General features: G+C 43.4%; 1 protein-coding gene across 13 annotated transcripts in view; it reads left to right on the top strand.

The window, feature by feature from the left end:
- Positions 1-15,194, top strand: part of fbrsl1 (fibrosin-like 1) — a 290,251-nt gene that overhangs the window by 198,206 nt on the left and 76,851 nt on the right. The window lies entirely within an intron of this gene.

Here is a 15,194-nt window from a genome sequence, read left to right as displayed (position 1 = left end):
TTAAAACTGCTAGCTTTATCTCTCAAGCCTGGAAAAGACGACAGGTACATTGGTTTAATTAATTTTTGATGTGCTGATGATATTGTGCTGATCCAGTTGTGCTCTGGATCTGGTTTGGTTCTTTCTTTTCTTTTTTGGTGTCCTATAAGCCCATGCGGGCTGGGCATACACTGTATGCATGACACAATAATAAAAGTAATTCATTCATTCATTCATTCAGTATATTAGCTGTAGTTTCAGCCGGGAAATGTTTGCCACATTTCAAAAATCTCTAGTGTAACAGATGAAGAAAAAAAACTTGCTAAATGTTAAGAAAGGAAATATTCTCAATTGCCTCAGTATCTCATCGTAATAGGCACTTACACACACCTATGCAAACAAAACACAAACAAAATAAAACTTGACAGCGCAGTCTTGTTTCGCCCTTCAACAATGACCTCTGGTTTGATCAAAATAAACCGCCAGTTCACTGAGTGAGATGGGAAAATATCCCAGCTCTACACACCTTTTTTCCTCCGCTGATAATGCTCGACGCTGAGCCCGATTCCATAACCCGTGTTTCTGATGGGTCCACTAGTTGCCCAGCTTACTGAGCTAGCTAGTATATTGAGCAGCAGTTAGCAGTAACTGGTGGTATAGTGCCCCCTTATTTGTTTAGATGACCTTCAACTGGTAGCTGGTCGCCTCTACATTTTCTTTAAAGGGTTCAAATGTTTTACTAACAGTGGCCAAATGTCATTTGTATTTAATTTGTATTTTTTCTTTAATAGGCTCAAATGTTAACCACAAACATCATCAACAACTTGGTGTGCCCTTTAAAAAAACCTGCATATTATTTGAGCAGTGACATCATCAAGTTTTAACCATTCGACAGTTTGACAGATGTAGTCTATCAGTTTCACTTCTGTGTATTTGTTTATCCCCGGCTCAGAGGTGGTTGTCTGATGGCAGCCACCTGGTTACAAGATGAAACGCCTTTGGGGAACCTCACGCATTCTAATTCCTCCACAGTTTAGCAATTACTCCCTGGTAAATGAATGAGATAGCATGCCTAATCTCCTGTAAGCTTAGCTCCCAGTTCTGTGGAAATGTCTGCCGCTCTCCCTATAAATAATACATTGATAGCAGGCCCAATTTGCATTAACTGTAGCCTGGCAAGTCAATAGGCTTTTATCTCTTCATTGAAGCGAGAAGGAACCGAGGGCGCTAGCTAGTTGACACGACAGAGAGACGTAGCAGGCCTGTCAGTCTCCATACGGCTCCCTGGCATCACTGTGGGGGGCAAAGGGGGAAGTAAAAGTTGGAGGGAAGCTCTCGGAGTGTTTCCTTTTCAGGGTTTTGTTTTCCTTTCCTGCTCAATCAGTTACTCGAGACGTGTAACAGTTGTGTACAGTGTCACAAATTTTGACATAAAATGCATAAATGTTTGATAGTACGATATTGAACAACACTAGTGAAGGAAAGAGAAGAGGAAAAACAAGCAATGCTTTGTACAAACTCAGCGGTGTTGCCATGTTGTTGGTTAGGTGTCAGCCTCTGTCTGTTCAGTAAAATAGCTCCATATTTGGCATTTGGCACCACTTGTGTCAGCCAGTTTAGGTGGACTGGGATACAGTTCAAGATATGGTGGGCTATTAGACACACTGCCAAGTTTTCAGCTGTCTGATTGTTGAATTTTGTACCAGTTATTACACAGTGCGCTGTCAAGAGCCAGACTGCAGCTTCTCCAGTTCAGGCTTTTTTCTTTTTTCATTCACTTGTCATGATGTAGTGTGTTGGCTTTAACAAATGCAATTTGTGGATGTATTATTGGCTCATTTGAATTAGTACTTAAATGCACTATTTATTTTAATACCTAAATCTTTAATGTCAGTCCAAAATAATACAGTTAATGAATGATGGTTAGCAAGAAGAGTTGTAACCAAGGTTACAGTCATGTCATCAGGTATCTTGGCTTGTGTAAAACTTTTGAGTTTCACTCCCTGATCCTTTACTCGCTTTTTCATGTCTCTTCGAACTTTGGATTCAGTTCTTGGTTTTCACTCTCAGTTCTTACTCTTGGTATTGAGGGAAGTGAGCTTGGTGCTTAAAGGAGAGGTTAACATTGTTTCATGTCTATCTTAAAACAGCACTGATGTGTGCACTGAACCAACAAGAACCAAACGCATCAAACGCATCCTTAGAAAAGAAAGATAGATAAGTAAATATAAAGAAGTAAAATATCCTTAAGTCATCTCTGAAATCGCTACTGGCTAGCGTTATGTTTGCATCAGCACACAGTGTGCGATGCAGCATCCATGCTTAAAACTGCATGGCATTTACAGATACGTTAGATTTGTACATTTCATACATATCAAAACAATATTCCAACAATAAGCATCACATCACGTTCTCATTATATCTATATGAGCTGACTTTCATGTCAGGGAGAGGAGGGGATGGTGGTGGCATGATATCTAGGTGAGACGGCGGCTGAAAGAGAGATCAGAGTTAGAGCTGGCGTTTCAACATTAAGGATCAAACCAATGGATATGTTTGACGAGTAGTTTTTGACAATATTTTTAACCATAGCCCTTCCAGCTGTGTTTTTGGCAAGAGAATCCGCCAAGCCAACATATGATAATTGCCTAACCCTAACCAAGTAGTTTTTCTACCTTGACTAAGCCTACACACAAGTTTCAACATATCTGCTGTTTGCAGAAACATGAGACATGGACGATGAGTGTAAATACTTGAAAGCAAAGCAAAAGATATTTCAAACCTCTTACAAAGAATAGAGGCCTAAAGGTAGGTATTGATACTTTCCGTTGCTCTAATGATGTTAATGTTCATTTCCCAAAAGCAGATTTGTTGAGCAAAGCAAAAACTTTCATTGAAGGCCAACAGGAAATAGAACTAAATGGCAGCATATTTCAAAACAAGTATCAGTGTTGTGGACTCTTTGAAAATACACTGTTTATGTACATGTGTTTGCCAAGAGCACAAGAACAAAAGAACATCTGGACAAAGGCTAAAGCAGTGCAGACCTTTTTCCTTTCCTCTGAGACATCATAATCAAGTTGATGAGAGTTGTGAATCATCCATAGCAAATTGCTGACAAAAGACGAAGACGGGGAGAAGAATACTTTGACAGGCCATCACCAAAAGCAAGAAGAAAAAAAAAAACGATGGTGTAAAAATCGGGTTTCACGAGGAGAAAGACAAACACTGTCATTTGTAATTGCCTGCACTCAGGATAACTCGACAGCGATAATTTTCTGCAACGTTTTGCCGAAACAGGTGCCAGCTCCTCTCGTATCTCTCCAATGAAAACAAAGACTCCTTTCACATCAGATTACCAGCCACCTGAACACCCACATTGTCAGGATTTCACAGATTAACTTAATTAGAATATTGCTTCCAGGTGTGCCCCCAGGGTGCAATCAGTTACACTGTATTTGAATAAAACTGACGAGTTGCTGCCACAGCAAAGTCAGTTTGGATTGCTGCACCTTGTGAAGCTCGCCTGTATCAAAGCGGTCCCTGAGCTTGCATGCGGTGATGTGTTTCCAGAACATGTCAGACTTGAATTCTACGGAGATTGCCGGGTCACCCCCAGTTCAGCGCGAGGCTGCTGCGAGGGGGGTGTCCTTATGTAGATTGCCGCAGCCTTGAAGAAACAAGCAATCAGAATCTGGGTATTGTGTTCTCATCATCGCCGTTTCTTCTTGGGAGGCCATTTGTCTGACGTCCGGGATTACATGATGTTTGACAATGGCATGTATTCAATGCTGGTTCTTTTAAAAAAAAAAAAAAAAAAAAAAGAAACAGCTTCGACCTTGAATAGCCGAGCTTATGCGTGCACCACAGGGGAAAACCCACATACTGGAGTTAAGGATTCCTTATGGAGAATGTGTTTCTCACTGCCTTTTATATTAATAAAGCACCGCTAAGTGTGTTTGCGCATTAACCGTGCTAAATTAGATGTTTCTGAAGGAACAAACCACATGTTGGGTAAATTGCTTGGCAATACAGGAACTATTTGTATTGAAGTCTGTTTGAGGCCATGTTATGGAACATCGTTCATTCTTTATTCTCGGTCCAAATACTTTGAGCCACTTAAAGTCCCTGTGTGACTGTCAGTTGATTAGAATGTACTTAGATGCCCCAGAACACGTGGTAGCTGTTTAGTGCTTCGCAAAAAAAATGTGTTGAGTGAATGGTTGGGCTTGTGCAACGGTGTCGTCTGCGATAAGAAGACGCCTCGAGGACAGTAATTTGATATAATGAGATTTGTTATTTTGCATAAATCCTGGTTATATGTTTAGCTTATTTTGAATGTTTACTCGGGTCAGCTCTGTGAACTATGTGATAAATGTTTCAAGTGTTCCATGTTTGTTGTTTCATTTCTGGTCATAAGTGAAGCAGTTTGTTTGGTTTTTCTCCTTCATTATGATACTCTTTTGTCGCACATTTTAACTTTTTATCAAAGAAATTGCAGCATCTATGATTTGGACTACATCTGGCCCTCTTCTTAACACCAAGTATTATTCAAAGTCTCCAACCACGATAAAATCTTCTCAGCCCTCCTGCTCCACCTTTAATCTATCGGCCAACCAATCCTGTCAATCTCTGACATGTCGGAGATACTCCAAGTCAAGACGATCATTTTCTGTCATTGGAGAGGCAGGGAAAGAAATAGAGTGGGATTTATCCCGTCTCAGTTTGTTCATGCACTCTCGTGAAGTGTCATCCTATCTCTGTTAGGTCCCACTTTGCCATCCTCGCTGGCTCCTCCAATTTCCTCTGTATTCTTTCTCCTGTGCAAATAATACAGTGGCTGTCTGTCTGTGCGCGAAACGTTAGCATGAGCCGTCTGATATTCTCTGCAGCTCTTAACACAGTGGCCTCGTGTCAGGTGCGTTACCGCTGCCGCCGCATCGCCATAGCCACAGTGGAGGACACCCGGGTCGGCTAATTCTATTTGGTCCTATTTGCCGAGCAGTCACTCAGCAGAAAGTGTATCTGTCTCCGGGGGAGTCTCCAAGGACCATTACCACATCCTGTCTATGAGCTCTTTTATGGCTCCGGTGTACTCATCTGCCAGGGCAGAGCACAGGCTCTGATTGACACATTAATTCCTCCTCTACCCGCTTATCTTCCTGCTGTGTGCAGAATGAATGCCATATCACCGCGTCGGAACGTCTCTACCGGCTTATCAGTAATGGCTCGTCAGCTAATGGTATCCTCCCAGCTGATGTATTGGGGAGGGGTATGCCCCTGTGAAGTTAGCAGTGTAACAAAAAACAAGCCTGCTGCGGGGATTTGAGACATATCCGTTAACACCACCACTACCTTCACCACTCTATTCTTCCTCAAATCTCATCCTCCTCTGGTATTTCCCCTTTTTTTAATTTACTGCTTGCTCTCTATCTGTTTCCGATGCGTTCCCCTCTGCCGCCATCTTGGAAAAAAGGAAAACAGTAATAATATATATTCGTGTAGGTACATTGCCCCTCCCACATACCCCTCCCCCACCCCCCGCTGTTCTGCAAGACTCAGATTGGTCTCCAAGAGTCATCATATTCAATAACAAACAGGCCACCCACCAGGCCGCTGACAACCTTAACGTTTTTTTATGGATGGGAAAAATGGGCCGGCTTAATGTTTCGACACAAGTGATCATCCGTCCTCATCTCTTTAATGAAATTAGATTAAGTGCACCTGGGAAAGAGCTGAGAAAGCAGAATGCCTCGCCACCTCCTTTAATCTAAAACCAATTTGCCAGTAATATTCCTTTCCCCCCCCCCAGCTTTGGGATTCGCCGGCCCTGATTCAAAATGGAGGAGGAACGAGATGAGACCAGAGCTGACTGGTTGCATTCAGCTCCCCACAGGCACTGTGAAATTAGACCTGACACCGGCAACACAGGCCTTAATATGGAGATGTCATTTTTCTCCACTCGCTTTTGTCTTTCTCTCTCCCTCCCTCGTCCTCTCGTTCTTTTTCCTCTTTTTCTGTCCCTTCCTCCATCCAACGCAGTTTGAACTTCCTAGCAAAGCCTGACAGTTAAACAGAACAGAAAGGGGAAAGTAGGAGGTAACACTGTGCAACGTGAAAGTTCCAAAGAAACATTCTCCTTGTATTTCGATAATGTTTGCTTGTAAGGCCTCCAGTAAGTTTTCAGGGTTAGGGTTAAGATTGGAGTAACGCCATAATTAACTTTTTTAGAAAAAAAATGATAATGGCTTCCAGCTTTGTAGATCAGCCAGAAATAAACATCTCATGATGTTCCTCACATCTCTTTATTACCATGAAGCTGGAAACATTTATCTCTTTAATTTATATTGAGCTGTTTGCCACGTGCATTCCTGCTCAACTCCAGCTCATGTGTGCTCTACAGGCAAATGTTTTTAGTTTTTAGTTGTTTTTTTTTTCATTTTGTGGTCGTCAAGCGATACATCTGTTGTGCATTTGGCGCACAAGTATGCGGTGATCAGCGAGCACATTTGGATTTGTCTCCAAAGTGAAGAAGGATGCCCTTAGTGTTAGCAGAATGTGTTTGCGTACAAGCTGGGAGGGAAGTGAGTGTAAGGGCACACTCAGCGGTGAAAGCCCGCCCCAGTGCATGTTGGGAGGAAGAGGCGTGATGACAGAGAAAAACTTGAAGCTTCTGCAGGGCAGGCCAACAGACACAGCACACTGACATCAGCAAAGACGGCCTGTCACTAGCAATGCATGTCATACGGCAACGCAGGGACAGTCAACATGGCTGTGGCGTCATTGATGTGGCACCCAATAGCCCAATCCACATTCCTTCTTAAAGGTTAGCACTGATGTTGGCATTGCGGATGAAAATAGAAGGGTTGTGGCGAGCACAACCACGCAGAGGCCACTCAGAACAGGAGAGGTGTGAAAACATAACATGGCATCAAGACTGTAATCTTCTTTCACTTACTGCCTCCTCTCAGCGAAGCTGTTTGTGTTGGCAGAGAGTGTTAATAGAAGAAATAGTCATCCCTTTGTTCCATTAAAACCATAACACACACCCTGCCCCCCCATTTCTCAAACGCCGGGCGCTCTGCGAACTCTCTGGGAAAATCTTGTCACCGCTCAGCCGCGTTCAACAGCTTGTGATCATAGTTATTGAAGGACTTATTGTTGCCTCGATTAACACCAGGGTTCGGTGTGTGTTTTTCCTCCACCTCAACCAGATCCATTTTTAGAGGTGGTTTACCTCAAACACTGTTTTTTTTTTCTCACCTGAGAGCCCTGGTCCTGTAATAGGAGAGTTTTTTCAGCTGCAGCCAGGTAAAGCGCTCAATTGCACAATTTTCTGCCAGAGATCTCGTCAGTTCAATGATACAGTGATAGAGAAAGCATGGCATGTCGCATCAACAAGACAAGTGTTGAAGTATTACACCAGCTGCCGTGTTACATTTATCTTCTACAGTATATACCTGCAGGATACTGTAAGTGCTGTGTTTTTTTCAGACTTCCATATTTTTTTGATGGACCTGATGTTAAAATTTTCATCATAGGAATCCAAATGAAAGTACACAACTGCTTTCTTTCTTGCAGTTTATCAATATCTCCAATATGAAAATGGGATAAGATTGCTGTATAATTGTAAGAGCGCTGCAGATTTTATTGGTTGCCTAACTCCATCTACCTTTCAACATAATTAGATCACAAGACATAAAAACCTGCTTAATGTTATTAACCTGAAGTCACTTTATAAGTAATATGTTTTGAATGATGCAATCTTCCCGCGTTTCATGCACAACCACTCAATAGCAAGTAAAGCATAACACATAGCCCAGGGAGAAATATCCATGCAGTTGTGGCACAGAGAGTTAAACAGCCAGCTAAACTGACTAACCTCGTGTTCAGTTTGTTCACTATGTGCCAAAGCAGCATTGAGCAGAATTCAATGTTTTTCAAGTGGCCTGTGTTTGAATAACAATCCAAGCACAGTATACATTTTTCCACATGAGTAATAAAAGTTAAATCAACTCCATATTGGGTGCAGATGTTCTGTGGAGAGAGAGAAAAGACGCAAATGTTTTTGTGTCGTGGATGTAAGATTTGAGTGTTTCTGATCGTGCATAAACATAATGTCTAAGTGGGTTTTTATTCAATAAACATAGTTGGACTGTAATTACTTGCACATTTCTGCTGGCTAGAAATGCAAGACAGACTTTGTGTGCGTTCAGAGCTGGCGCACCAAGACTCGTGTCTGTCCCAGCCTTGGCTTGTCTGCACAAGGCTTCCTAATTCAAGACGACTTGCTTTTCCTCCACAACAAATGGCACATGCAATCAAGGATAAATATAGAATTCCCTGTTGTTATTAGGAATCAGTGCCATCGTGGATAATGTTTCCCTGAAGAAGTGCTGCTTCCTCTCAGGCCAGGAATACATCAGTAAATGGATCTTAGGCCCACTGTGGCTGTGAAAAGAATGTTTACAAAGCATCTATTCCCTTCTTAGACAAAGAGGCCAGTCAGCAAAGTAGTACCCCAGTCATATTTTTTGTAGAGATTTTACAAGGAAAACCAACCGACATTAATCATGAAGTCATAGGCCTTTGTTGTTTCTTCTCTGTGTTTTGTCTCCGCTTACCAATTATTTCCTACTGAAGCCAAGTTACACGACCTTGCATCTTTATAGAAGGGATCGTCTGCAGTCCTCATAATGGTGATGATGGACAGTAAAGGAAGTGGGCACGGAGGCTGAGCCGCTCTCCCACCCACTGAGAGAAACATATTCCATCTTTCTTTAGCTAACCACTTGAGCATCTCCGAATCAATCTAAACACTCAGATGCCTGTGGATGGGCTGGCGACTGCCAGACCTCAAGCCCTGCAGGCCCTCGCGTCACTCGGGCTCTGGAGGGAACTTTCCGTGGGCGAATGTGTATGTGATGTGGAAAGCCGAGAACCCCCGAGAGCACGCTGAGATCAGGCCCAAACACACACAGGGGCCAGCTGCCTTCAATTAAGCCCCAGCAACTGTAGTCCCTTATGCACAAAACCAGCCTGCTTTGATCTGAACCAGCTAAGGGAGAAGGTACACGGCTTGAAAGATTACAGGAGAAAAAAATTATTATTGTATCAAAAGGTGCGGCCATAAAAGTTAATGGGGGGATTTTTGGGCTCAGGGGAAGAGGGAAGCAGGTATTAACGATGGCTGTCACTCATGTTCATTTGCAAGTTATTTTCCCTTTGCCTGTTCACTGAGCTTTAATTAGTGGACACACCTGGCCTCTCTCCGAAGTTAACTACAGAACTCTCCCTGCCACTTTAGTTTTTATGGGCACTGAAGACCAATGCTGAGTCATGCGGGGCACATTGGCACAATCACAGCTGATATGCTTGTCAGTTTTGGGCAAAGAGATACTGCAGCTCTTGGTTATGTATGAGGTTCAGAGCCACAGACAGAGACCGGCATTATAACTGTCCCCGTGCCAAGCGCCACGGACGCAGGCGGCACGGGCATCCATTAAATTAATTTGACTTCATTAGTGCAGACCTGCTAGGCCTGGGGTGCCCATAGAGATGCCAGGGGGTGGGAGGTAGGGGGTGGTGGTTGAGTGGCATCAGCCGCTGTGCTCTGAGGAGAGCGAACACATGGCACTGACAGGCGGAATATGGCCCCAGTTCTTACACCGGGATGGCTGCCAAACAAAGGCAACATGCGTCACTGGCTTTAGGGGAGCTCAATCAACACCCGGTCGGAGCATTAACGCCATGCGCACCGCGCCACATCACTTGGGAGGCCGCGGGTCACTGGGCAGCCCGCTAGTCATGCGTGTGCACACTGCGAATATGGCAGCGTGATATGATACAGAGTCACTGCCTGCAGGTTAACCTCCTGCCATCACCTTTGTGTCTGCTGCCAGAAGCACTCATGTTATTAGATTACAATGGTCACATTTATCTCCAGTTAATGGCTTATAACAATGATAATGTTACAGCAGTGTTTAACTAAGTTATATTTGTTGTCATTAGTTTTGGCATGCCAAATAATGTTCGATACTCATATATAAAACTACAAAGAGGTTTTGTTTTAACTCTATTGGTGTTTTATATATATAATATTCTCAGCCCAGTTGCATTCAGCCACCAAGCCACTGATTCGGCATTCTCGTTATTACTTTTTGTTTCAGGAGGCGTGTCCAGTCACTTAACTGGAACCTGCATTTTCCATGGTAACAGGGTGCTAATCAATGTTCTTTGAGTGATTGGTGCTGCGTATCCTTCATTAATGAAGAGCTAGGTTCGCGACTTTATTAAGTAAATACCACTGACACTATTATTATCGCTCAGCCCACTCAGCCAATGCTCTAAAACCCCGAAAGTGCAGCTAGTCCGTCGGTTATTATGGTACTCTGTGGCTTGTCAGAGCATCAGAAGTATTACCCATAATCGTTCCCCCAGTGACCTCCTAGGAAACTCGTAGATTTGAAAAGCTAACACTGATGTTAGCCTGTTAGCCTTAAATTTCCCAGACCATGTTTTAAAGGGTACATAATCTATCCTCCACCAACAATTAATGCTACTGAACGCCCATCTTTGTTTTGTCCATGTAGAAACTAGCTAGCCAAGCGACAATTGAAGTGAGGCCGCCGTTGTCACGAATACAGGCCGTCTCTTGCATCCCAAACACAGATACAGGTATGATGGGATGAGTGTCAATTGGAGAATTAAATTTGCCCACATGGTTAAGTTAATATAAGCTGTGAGGTCTGAGATATAATAGGACATAGCTAGAATTTTCTAATACAATATGAATGGACATGCAGCTAGGACGTTGTTTTGTAGCGAGGCCCCACTACCTTAGCAGCACGTGTAACCTGCGATCTGTCAGTCCCAAGCCTGCTTCTGTGACCTCAAGGCAACTGCTGCCCACTTCTGGAGCTCTGCTGGGAGTGGTGCACCTGATAAATGTGAAAATAAATAAATAATGGGGGGCATTAAGTCCGGATAGTACTGGAAGGTAGCCTGAGGGTGGTAAGTGTTATGTCTGACAGCAGCGAACACTTTGATCAGAGAGCCCCGTCTGAAGATCGCTTCCACATCTGCACAGGGGGAACGAGCTGTAAACTGCCAAGAAGCATTTTAATGACAGTTGGATTATAAAATGAAAGAGGGCTCCAGATGGCAGGCAGTGCAGCGGCTGCGGTTCAGGGGGGAGGCTGTTTAAACTGCTTTTTTATTGATAAAATATGGGGTGAAAAATTGCGCAGAGCTTATTAGGCGTCCTGCTGTGATGTTGCTCAGCTGGCCAAGCTGTTCACCGTGGCCCCCGTCCAAACATGCCTCCATAAATTTTTAGCAGTACCTTTAAATCTGTAAGATCCCTGCTTGTTAAGTTCACCCTGGCTCACCAAAATCCCCCACACCGTATTTGTCCTTTGAAAGACTTGCTTGTGTCCTTTTTTTTCCATTTTGACCGGCTGGATGATGAAAGAGATGTTAGTAGCTCAGCACAGACCGAAGGAGGTTGGGGTGGGGGGGGGTTCCCGCATAGCGTGCTCATTATCAACCGCCAAGAACCAGAGTTTAGCCCTTAAACAACTTAATTTGTGCATGATTTTCATTAGCTTTACTCTCTTAGTGATAAAATGAGACCAGCCTGATGAATTCAAGACGCTGCGGCAGTGCTTTACAGCTAGAGTGTGTTGTTCGAGGCAGAAATCGCCACCTGGGCATTGACATTAAGTAACTGGCTGCAATGGTGACCATAAGAGAGAAACAGTTGAACAGATTGCATGAATAGTAATGTGCACAGAAATATAAGAGAGGTACCATTAGGGAAGTATAGTGGATAGTGGAAAGACAAGGGCTCGTTCAGTAATGAATTCCCTTTCAGAAGTGCTACCTTAAGGCTTTATAAATGTGCATGTTGGATAAAAGTCAGGATGATTCATTGCAGGGAAAAGCATGATAATTACAGTTATGTTGGTTAAATCGGATTGTCACCGTTTGAATAAGTGTCTCCTAGTTAATGTTACCTTACGCTAAATTGGTCTGGTGCACATCTTTGATCGGGAGCTTAAATTGAATTTGCTTGAGATGTTAGTGGGCCTGATTCAAAAGCGGGGGTGGGCAAAAAAATCATGGTCTCAATAAAAGACATCAGTGAAAGCAATCTTGACTCCATCAAAATCCATACATGTCACATGTATGCTTTTCTCTCCGTAGAGTGGGCTCCCTTCGGCTAGACATGCTGTCAGCCATGCTCTCACTACTAATTTAAAATCAATTTAAGCTGATAGGGTGGTTGACTAAAACGCTGTCATAATGGCCGAGCAAAAATGGACGCCTGTATTTTTTTCCCCCACCTTCAGAAAACGGGCAGCCCCAATTTCTATTCCATAACCACCACTTGAAGGCCGACCCGCCGTGCCCCTATTCCACCAGAGCACATCAAAGACAATTACTGTCGGCATCACATCAGCTCACAACTCTTGGTTTGCCTGTTTGTCTCGTTATTTAACTTAAAACTGCCGTCTCCCACCCGGGGAAGGTCCCCTCCCATCTGCCCACCCTTATGGGTTTACACACACACACATACATACATCCCCTTCCAGCTCAAAGAAGAGCGACAGGCAGCCGACAGCCTAATGGACTAATTTGTAATTGCGAATGAGTAAAAGCTGAGTTGTTGGACGTGTTATAATTTGACAGAGTGGCAGCTCTGAGCTGGACAATGAGGCTTCAACCGCACATCCTCCTTCCTCTCCTTCAAATGCTTTCTTTCTTCCCCTCCGTGGAGAATAGTCGGAAAGGAAGGTGATGGCAGAGATGCTCTCGGCACATTCTGCCTCTCAAAGCTTCTGGCTCTGTCATATTCCTTTTCTTTTTACCCCCCCCCCCCCCCCCCCCCCCCCCCCTCACATCCCAATCCCCCCTCCCTTTCTACCTTCACATGGATCCCATAGGATAGAATAGGGAAAGTATCTCTGAGCATTCTGATGCGTTTGAAGTGCAGGACAGATGGGAGGCTCGAGGGACTGTAAAAAATGAATCGAGGCTAGTAATAGGAGAGATGTTTTGAATCCTCTCCCCCATAAGTTATTTATCAGGGGCCCTTAGTGGTGGAGGAAGACTTCAGAGTGCTCCCTTAATGTAGCATCTGATGACTAGTAGGGGGGCTGTTCCAGGAAGTACTGCTGTAAAACAGGAGGGGAACATTAGCAGGGAAGTCTCTCAGGGCCCCGGCAAAGGAGAGGAACAACACGGAGGGCGGCTCTTTCCCAGCATGCAACACAGGACAGAGATGAGAGGTGTACAAGAAGATGTCCCGGAGCCCCCTACCAGCCAGTGATATCACTCGAGATACAGAGCATGACGTTCTGTACTACGATTCCCACCATGTTAGGCATGATTCAGCAGACAAGGTATTTCAAATAGCTGTGAAAGTAAATACGACAAAGAAGAAGCAAATGAACAGAAGGCAGCGCCTGTGGGTTACTCAGGTTGTCATTTACATTGTGACTCCCAGACCATGTCGAAAACATTTCTATTTTTATTTTGAATTAGCGGCTTTATTACAAGGTTTGTAAAAGACAAAGTAACAGCCAGAGCAGCCAAGTGAACAATCCAAATTAGGCTGGACAAGCTTGACAATAAGACACATGGAAACACCAAACCCATTTTCTAGGTGCTACAGTTTTTATTCAGTTTTCTTGGAGTCAGGCAGTATAGCTTCAAGAGGCCAACAGCAAGGACTAGTCTGCTGTACATAAGAGGACAGCAAAACGATGTGAATCGAGGCCAAGTAGTTCCGGTCTCAGTGAAAGCAAAAGATCTTTACGGGCTAACGATAATTTATGTAATCTTAAACAAAAATTGGAAACCAACCTATCCATCCTTTTTCCAAACCTTTTTAATGTTGCCACAGAATTAAACAGGAGGAACCTGGCTGACTTGGTGATCTAAGATTAGGCTTGTTCATTTTGATGAAACGTTAGCTAACAATTATGAAATGTTAGTCGTTAGCTAGCTAGTCTTTGGTTTTGGGGACAGAATAGCGTCTTTCACACGGTTAGGTTACCGAGGTACAGGTCCCCAAACAACACTTTTGAATTGTCTTCTTAACTTGATTTTCTTTTCCAACATAGACAAACCATGCACATAGCCCATTTAAGTTTAAAATTAAACGGGAAAGTTTACCAAGGCACATCCAGGCACCAAGCTTACTCAATTATTGTAAAAAATGGTCTTGACTTTGGGGGGGTCAATTACCTCATCAGATAATTCAACGAGAGAGCACTAAATTTGTAATCTATCTCTTTTTCGACACAGACGCCAACCTTGACCTTCTTTGGAGGATGGACTTTTAAAAAGCTGTGATTTTTAATGCAACCGCGAGCACCAGCACTGACAGATTAAAACTAATGATGAAAAAATCTTCACTGCCACAAATTTGACATATTTTGGTTTTGCCCTAAACTTGTGTTCTTGGCAGGTTGAGCTCATAGCATGATGTTTTTAAACTGTCCTTCAATATAGGGCGTAATAACAACGGATCAGTTCAAAGTGATGAAAATATAGTATTTTGAGACAATAAATCTAGTAAATATGCTAATACATATTTTTCGCTTTTACATTGTCTTATTTTAAATCTCAAAAGCATCAACAACAATGACTTAATATATAAACTATATATAAACTAAAATCAAATGTTCCCAATCCCTCAAATGTCAGTATTGTTTTTTTAATTATCCATATGCATCACATCTATAATGTTAGGTGTGAGCTTCAGTAACTGACTAATTTCTCATTTTAAGGACCGGAAAGCGAGACATGGGTCTCACCACCTTGAAACTCTGTACATATGCGATCACAGTAATGGGCCGAGCCAACCAGGGAAGTCTCTGATCACAGGAGACTAATGGCCTCTGAACTGATCACTGAGGCTAATAAAGACCAGCTAACGACATAGTCGCTTCGTTTGTGCTAATTGCTCTCCCTGGACCTCCGCCGTGGCCCGTGTCTCCCGAGCATCTGTCACCCGCCATATTCCTCGACACAGCTCAGACCCTGGCCTCAGCCTCAAAGCCGGGCACCCCGCCAAAAACAATTGTCCTCTGGTGTCCTTTTAGTACGGTCAGGTGTAAAAGAACATTGTGTAGGTATAGTATTTGTTTTGCCAGATTTACATGTTGGTAATACTGAATGTTTCCAGGTGTGGATAAGGAGCTCAA

This window comes from Sparus aurata, chromosome 5 (assembly GCF_900880675.1).
Source record: "Sparus aurata chromosome 5, fSpaAur1.1, whole genome shotgun sequence".
NCBI classification, from domain to species: Eukaryota; Metazoa; Chordata; class Actinopteri; order Spariformes; family Sparidae; genus Sparus; species Sparus aurata.
The sequence above is the reverse complement of the archived record's forward strand: the minus strand, read 5'-3'. Positions and strand labels throughout refer to the sequence as shown.